We start from the raw sequence: 7237 nt of genomic DNA, 5'->3' as shown, positions 1-7237 counted from the left end.
ATCATCTCCCTTTGTGCCCGAAGGATCATTTCCTTAAGGCACAGCCACCCTTCTTGGGCTCCCATCACTTCAAAACTCGTATTCTGCAGTGCGTCCTTGACTAATCGCCTGAGTTCATTGAAATCAGCTTTCCTAAAGTCTAGCACTTTCACCCTACTAGTTAATTAGGTGATACAGTCCTGAAATGGGAATATAAAGTCCCAGTCCCAGGCTGCATGACTCCAAGACAGCATTTGTCCCAGATACCCAGTATTGTGCATGTTCACCTTGGAAAATCAAGGGAAACAGTGGGCTTCCCCTTGCACACATGCATGTGGACAGGAATACAGCCCCCAGCAGTGGTAGAGAGCAGCTCCCCCAGTTGCCTGCAGGTAAATCTCTGGGGGGAGGGGTGCAGATTGAGGCCCCCATGGTAACAGAGAGAGTGGGGCAGGGGCTGGGCCTGGGTTAATGGGGTGGTTCATAGGGCCCCAGTCAGGGTGGGGAGTGGGAGAGAGTCATTGGTGGTTCATCTCAGGGTGGGGGGGAAAGGCTGGCTCCCTGCCATTGCATGCATTCCTAGAGAGGGGGACATGAGGGAGCACATGCCCCCACCCCCAGATTTATAACAGGGCAGGGGTGGATGCAGGCTGTCTGCTGTGGGCTTGGAGCTCCCCACCCTACTACTCTACCCCTGGGAGCCATGTGCCAAATGTGCCACCATGGCAAGATGCCCCCTGCCTACCCAGCAATAGGGGCAGCAGTGTGGAGTTGTGCCCCTTGCTGCTGCCAGATAGGAAGGGGGTGCTTTGCCATGGTGGCATGGCTGGCATGGGGCTCCCATGAGGAGTGCAGTAGGGTGGGGGGCCCTGAGGCCTCAGCAGGCAACCTGCATCTGCCCCTTCCCCCTTATGGGCTCTGCTCCAGCCATGCCACTGGGGAGGCATCATCTTAGGCCTCCCCGGCAAAAATAAAAGTCAGTGCCTATTGTTACAGTGGACCATAATCTGAATATGGGCCAACATTTCTCTTGTTGCAGAAAAAGCCAGCTGCAACCTGGGTTGCATCAACAGGAGTGTAACTTGTAAATCTAGGGAAGTGATTCTACTTTATTCAGCAATTGCAGGATCTAACCTGGAGTAATGTATCTAGTTTTGGGTCCCACACATAAGAAGGATGCGGACAGTTTGCAGGGAGTTCAGCATAGGTCAAAAAAAATGATCATGGCCCTGGGAGACAAGACTTATGGGAAAATGCTGAATGAATGCAGGTTGTTTACCCTAGAGTGAAAAAACTAAGGAGGGATTTGATAATAGTCTTCAAATACCTAAAGGACAATTATAGAGACAATGGAGATGGGCTTTTCTCTATGCCTGTAGGGGACCTGATCAAAAGCAATGGCCTCAATCTGCAGAAGGGAAAAGTTAGGCTGAAGATTAGAAGGAACTTCCTGACTGTGAAAGTGGAAAAGTTGTGAAATCTCCATCTGTGGAATGTCTATCACTGCAAGTTTCAAAAGCAGGTTGAATAGACACTTGGTTTGGGATGGCTAAATTAGGGATTATTCAGCCTTAAGCAGGGACATCAACAGATTACCTTGTGAGGTCCCTTCCATCCCTACTTTCCTTTGACTCTATGATCCTATGTTTTTGTTTTGCTTTTAACATTTTCTAATAATGTTTTAAATACAGGTTTCCCTTGCTTTATGTGGGTTCTGTATGCACAAATTCACTCTTATGTGATGACCCTTTTTATACCAAAAATTCATTATACGCCAGGTAAATGCACTCTTATGCAATTTGTGTGGTGGAAGCCTGCAGTCAGCTGCTTTGTGCGGTGCATTATGGGACTGACGAGCACCAAAATATACTCTTCTGTGTGGATCTGTGCTACTTGCTCATTGTCTGCGACACGTTTCTGTAGTTGCCATCCCCATTACGAAAATGCCCTGTGCTTGTGTGTACTGTCTGCTGTTGCTGAGTACCAAAATTGTCTTGTAAAAGTGGTAGAAATGGGCCTGGGGGTCAGTAAAGTCTAGGTCTTGGAACGTATCCCTATTCGTTACATTGGAAAGTGGGTTCCCTTTATGCAAATTTGAGTTATGCTCTGTTTTCCAGGGACGCATGTATAGCATAAAGTGAGGGAAACCTGTATATGATTTGAATAACCCTGTTGCAAGGGGCTCTTGATAAGCACAATACATCTGATTTTGCCAGGCTTAGTAAGAGAAAGCACTTCTGTTAAATTCAGTTGAATTGATACTGTACCAGCAGATAGGAGGAATAGTAGATGTATAATCTACAGTTCTCCCACTTCACCTAAACCAAAGTATGTGGAAGCATCATGGGTGAAGGTAGGCATGCATAAGTGAGAAAACAGGATGTTCCTCCTATTATTTACCTGTTAATTAATTAGGGATTGATGTAATCTGTCCCATGGAAAATCTGCCTCCTAATATAAGTTTCTAGAGTGCCACTCAACTCACTTCTACCTGACAGTCAAGTTGTAAGGAACAGCTGACCCACTTACTCTAAGAAAATCTTAAGTATTTTTCTTCTTAAATAGCATTTAGAGAGATAGACAGGGTGACTGCTCTTATCTTCCTCCTTTTTGTATTTGGTCTGACAGTCATAGTCTTGTTAGCCATGTCTGCCAGTAAGCCACATCACTTCACATTTCCTGAGGGTCTTGTCATTGTGATGACGCATGGCACCCTGCTAAGTTCACATTAAGTACCTACCTGAAGGCAATATGTGCACTATCATTGGGATGACTAGTGAGAGTGAAATAATAGCATTTGCAAAAAAACATGAATCAAAATGACTAGAGTTGGCTGTATGTTATGAAAAAAGATAGTCACAAATAACTGCACTAATGTTGCTATGCTGCTCTCTGGTTGTTTACAATAGTGCTAAGTGGATGAAATTTGTTACTACTCTGATATATTGCATTTACTCAACTATCAGATGACCCTGACTATAAGACCATCCCCCAATAACTAGATTATTGATATGAAACATTTATAAATTTGTTATAATTTTCCAGGTGTAAAATCTAATGATTTGAGGATTAATTATCTAATCATCCCCTTCCTACTGCTACAGCAGATAAAATAGTGAAGGGTGGGAGGTCAGGTAGCCCCCTTGTCCTTTGCCCCACCCCCATCTCTTCCCCTTGCAGCTTTCCTTCCTCCCCTTATGGTCAGACCCTGATGAGTGTCTGTAACCTCCCCAAAACACAACATGGAAGAGAGGTGAGCTGCACAGCATATGGCAGTAAGGGGGTAAAAAAAAAAGGAAAACAAAAACTGCAGAGAACAAACAGAGGGGTGCAAGGGTCTGACTCTGACCCTAACCCAGACTCATGCCCAGAGACAGAGCTGCATTAGTTCATAGAATCATAGAAAATTTGGGTTGGAAGGGACCTCAGGAGGTCATCTAGTCCAACCTCCTGCTCAAAGCATAACCATCCAAAACTAGATCATCCCAGCCAAAGCTTTATCTAGTTCTACCACCTCTCTGGGTAACTTGTTCCAGTGTTGTACTGCCATCCCAGTGAGAAAATTCTTCCTAATGTCTAACTTAAACTTCCCTTGCTGCAACTTGAGACCATTGCTCCTTGTTTTGTCATCTGCCAGCACTGAGAACGGTCTAGCTCCATCCTCTACCCCTCATCAGGTAGTTGAAGGCTGCTATCAAGTCCCTGTCAGTCTCCTCCTTTCTAAAATAAATAAGCCCAGTTCCCTCAGTCCTTGATCATAAGGCATGTGCCCCAGCCCACTCACCATTTTTGTTGCCCTCCACTGGACTCTCCAATTTGTCCACATTTTTTCCATAGGAGGGCAGGGGGCAAAACTGAACACAGTACTCCAGATGTGGCTTCACCAGTGCTGAATAGAGCAGAATAATCACTTCCCTTGACCTACTGGCAACACACCTACCAATGCAACCCAGTATGCTATTAGCCTTCTTGGCAAAAAGGTTGTACTGCTGGCTCATATCCAGCGTATTGTCCATTGTAATGTCCAGGTCCTTTTCCGCAGAGCTGCTGCCCAGCCAGTCATCCCCAGCCTGTACTTGTGCATGGGATTGTTCCATCCTAGGTGCAGGACTTTGCACTTGTCCTGTTGAACCTCATGAGAAGGGATCTGGGTTTTCCATTTCCCACAGAAAAATGAAGTAAGCCATGGATTTTACTTTTTACCAGAGGCAAATGCAGATTTCTCATTTTACCAGAGAAATTCACAGATTTTGCAGTTTTGCAATGAGTCCTCTGCAAGGAGGCAGAGTTCCAACATGCAGGGGGCTGGAGGACTGGGATGAGGGCTGTCAGGCAGGGGATGCCTACACCCAGGCAGCCTGGAGAGCAGCTCCTGCAGGTAAGAAGTGGGGGGTGGGGAATGAGCCCCCATAAGGAGGGAGGGAGGCGGGGTTGGGCCTGGGGCTGCTGCCCAGCCAGGCAGTGCCTGGGGCTTGGGGCCCAGATCCATGATGTGCAGCTACAGGGCCCCAGCAGAGAGAGGGACACGGCCACAGGCAGCTCATCTGAGGGTGGAAGGGGAGGGATGCCCCCCCCCCCTGCCACCATGTGCACTCCCCCAGATCTGTGTGAGGGACAGGGGTGGGGTGGGCTGTACACTGTGGGCTCAGACATCAGGGGCTGCTCCCTGCCATGGTGTGCACTGCCAGGGGAACAGGGCATACCTACAACCCCAGATCTGTGCATAGGGCATAAGGCTGTGCTCTACTCACTGTGGGCTCAGGCTCCTGCCCTGCTGCCCTCCCCCAGAGCCTCCACAGCACACAGTGTGTGACCCAGCACTTCAAAGAACAGCAGAGCTGCACAAGAAAGCTGCCTGCTGCTGCAAGCTCCACACTGCCCTGCCCCCCACACACAACCCCGCACTGTTGCCTCTGCTGCAGCCACACAGGCAGGGGATGCCTCACCAGGACAGTGAAGAGCTTGCAGAGGCAGGCAGCTTCCTGCACAGCTCTGCTGTTGTTTGTAGTGCCAGGTCACACACACTGGGCAGAGGAGGCCCCAGGGAGGGCACCAGGGTGGGAGCCTGAGCCTGAAGCAGGCAGCATACAGCCCCCATTCTGCACATAGATCTGGAGGGGTGTGGTCACCCTTGTCCCCCAGGAGTGCATGCCATGGTGGGGAGCAGCCCCCTTCCCACCTGCAACAGGCAGACAGCAGGCACCAGGAAGGAGCTAGGCTCTACACCATTACAGCAGTTGTTGCCTCCTGTCAGGGACAGGTGGTTGTGAACCTAGGTCCCTGGCCCAATAGCCCTGGCAGCTGAGGCCTTCTCTGGCAAGGCTATAGGAGCAGAGGCTGTGGGTGGGGAGCAAGGAGCACCAGTAGGGCTGGGGGATTGTCGGGGGGAGTGAGGGGCAGGAGCAGGTCTGGGGCGTCTGTGAAGTAAAGTGAAGGGCACCAGCAGGGCCAGGGACCTGTGGGGATGAGTAAGGGGTACCAAAAAGGCTGGGAGAGCTGTGAGCAGGGGGCTGTGGGGGGCCTTTCATTTTAACCATGGATTTGGGGGGAGGGGTTATCAAAGAATTTGCCATTTTTTATCAAGGAAAACCAGGATCCCTACCCATGAGATTCCTTTTGGCCCAATCCTCCAATTTGTCTAAGTCACTCTGAATCCTAGCCCTACCCTCCAGTATATCTACTACTCCCTCCAGCTTGGTGTCATCTGCAAACTTGCTGAGGGTGCACTCTATGCCATCTTCCAGGTCATTGCTGAAGACATTTAACAAAACCAACCCCAGGATTGACTCCTGGGGCACTCCACTTGCTACCAGCTGCCAACTAGACATCAAGCCATTGATTACTACCCTCTGAGCCCAATGTTCCAGCCATTTTTCTATCCACCTTACACTCCATTCATCCAGCCCATACTTCCTTATCTTGCCTGTGAGAATGTTGTGGGAGACCATATCAAAAGCCTCACTAAAATCAAGGTATATCACATTCACTGTTCTCGCCACATCCACAGAGTCAGTCATCTCATCATAGAAGGCAGTCAGGTTTGTCAGGTATGACTTGCTCCTGGTGAATCCATGCTGACTGCTCCTAATCACCTTTTTCTCCTCCAAGTGCTTAGAAATGGTTTGCTTGAGGATCTGCTCCATGATTTTTCCAGGTACTGAGGTGAGGCTAACTGGTCTGTAGTTCCCTGGATCCTCCTTCTTTCCTTTCTTAAATATGGTCACTATGTTTGCCCTTTTCCAGCCATCCATGACCTCTCCTGGCTGCCATGAGTTTTGAAAGATGATGGTCAGTGGCTTTGCAATCACATCAGCCAACTCCCTCAGAACCTTCAGGTGCATCCCATCCGGCCCCATGGGTTTGTACATATTGAGCTTTTCTAAGTAGTCCCTAAACTGTTCTTGCCTATCCCCACTTCCCCCTTTGTTAATTTGAAATGCAAGGGACCAAAAATCACTATATGACCATAGTGATTTGTTTCAGCACAGGAAATCCGTAGGCACACTTTTGAGCAGTATTTTTGTACCTATTGGGTGTGTCTACATAAGATGCTTCACGGGGTTGGCTTTGCCACTAAGAGCAATATTTTCAGTTATCTTTCAGAACTCCCTGTGGGCATTCCTTATGACTCTCCACCTCAAGGCCAGTAACAACCAGTATGCTATGGTCATCAGTGCACACTTGACAATGAAGAAGTCAACAAGGAATAGCTCTACTGTGCTCTTGACACAGTTCTGACTGCACTGCCAAGGAAGACAAGCTAATCCTCATGAGTGACTTCAACACAAGGGTTGGGCGACACTCTGAACTCTGAAGTAGCACCACTGGGAAAGAGGGGGTGGGGAAAGTCAACTCCAGTGATATCCTTCATGTCATCCTCAGTATTGGACAGAGCATGACGTGCTCATCACAAATACCTTCTTCAGACAGTAACAAATATAAGACCACTTGGAAACATCCACACTACAATCACTGGTACCTTCTTGACCATATTATTGTCAGAGCCCATGATCATACTGATGTCTGTATCACCCAAGTCCTGAAAGGTGCAGATGACAGCTGGATAGACCACTATTTAGTCAGCTCGATCACGGACATGCAGCTTGCATCACAACACCATAAACAGCCAAAAGGAATGTGGAAGAGATTTAATGTCAATGCACTCTAAGACCAAGCTAGTTTCATAGTTTCATAGTAGCTAGGGTCAGGAGGGACCTGAATAGATCATCTAGCCTGACCCCCTGCCCCAGGCAGGGAG

Source organism: Alligator sinensis, unplaced genomic scaffold (genome assembly GCF_000455745.1).
Source record: "Alligator sinensis unplaced genomic scaffold, ASM45574v1 scaffold348_1, whole genome shotgun sequence".
Taxonomy (NCBI): Eukaryota; Metazoa; Chordata; order Crocodylia; family Alligatoridae; genus Alligator; species Alligator sinensis.
Note: the sequence above shows the minus strand (reverse complement) of the source record.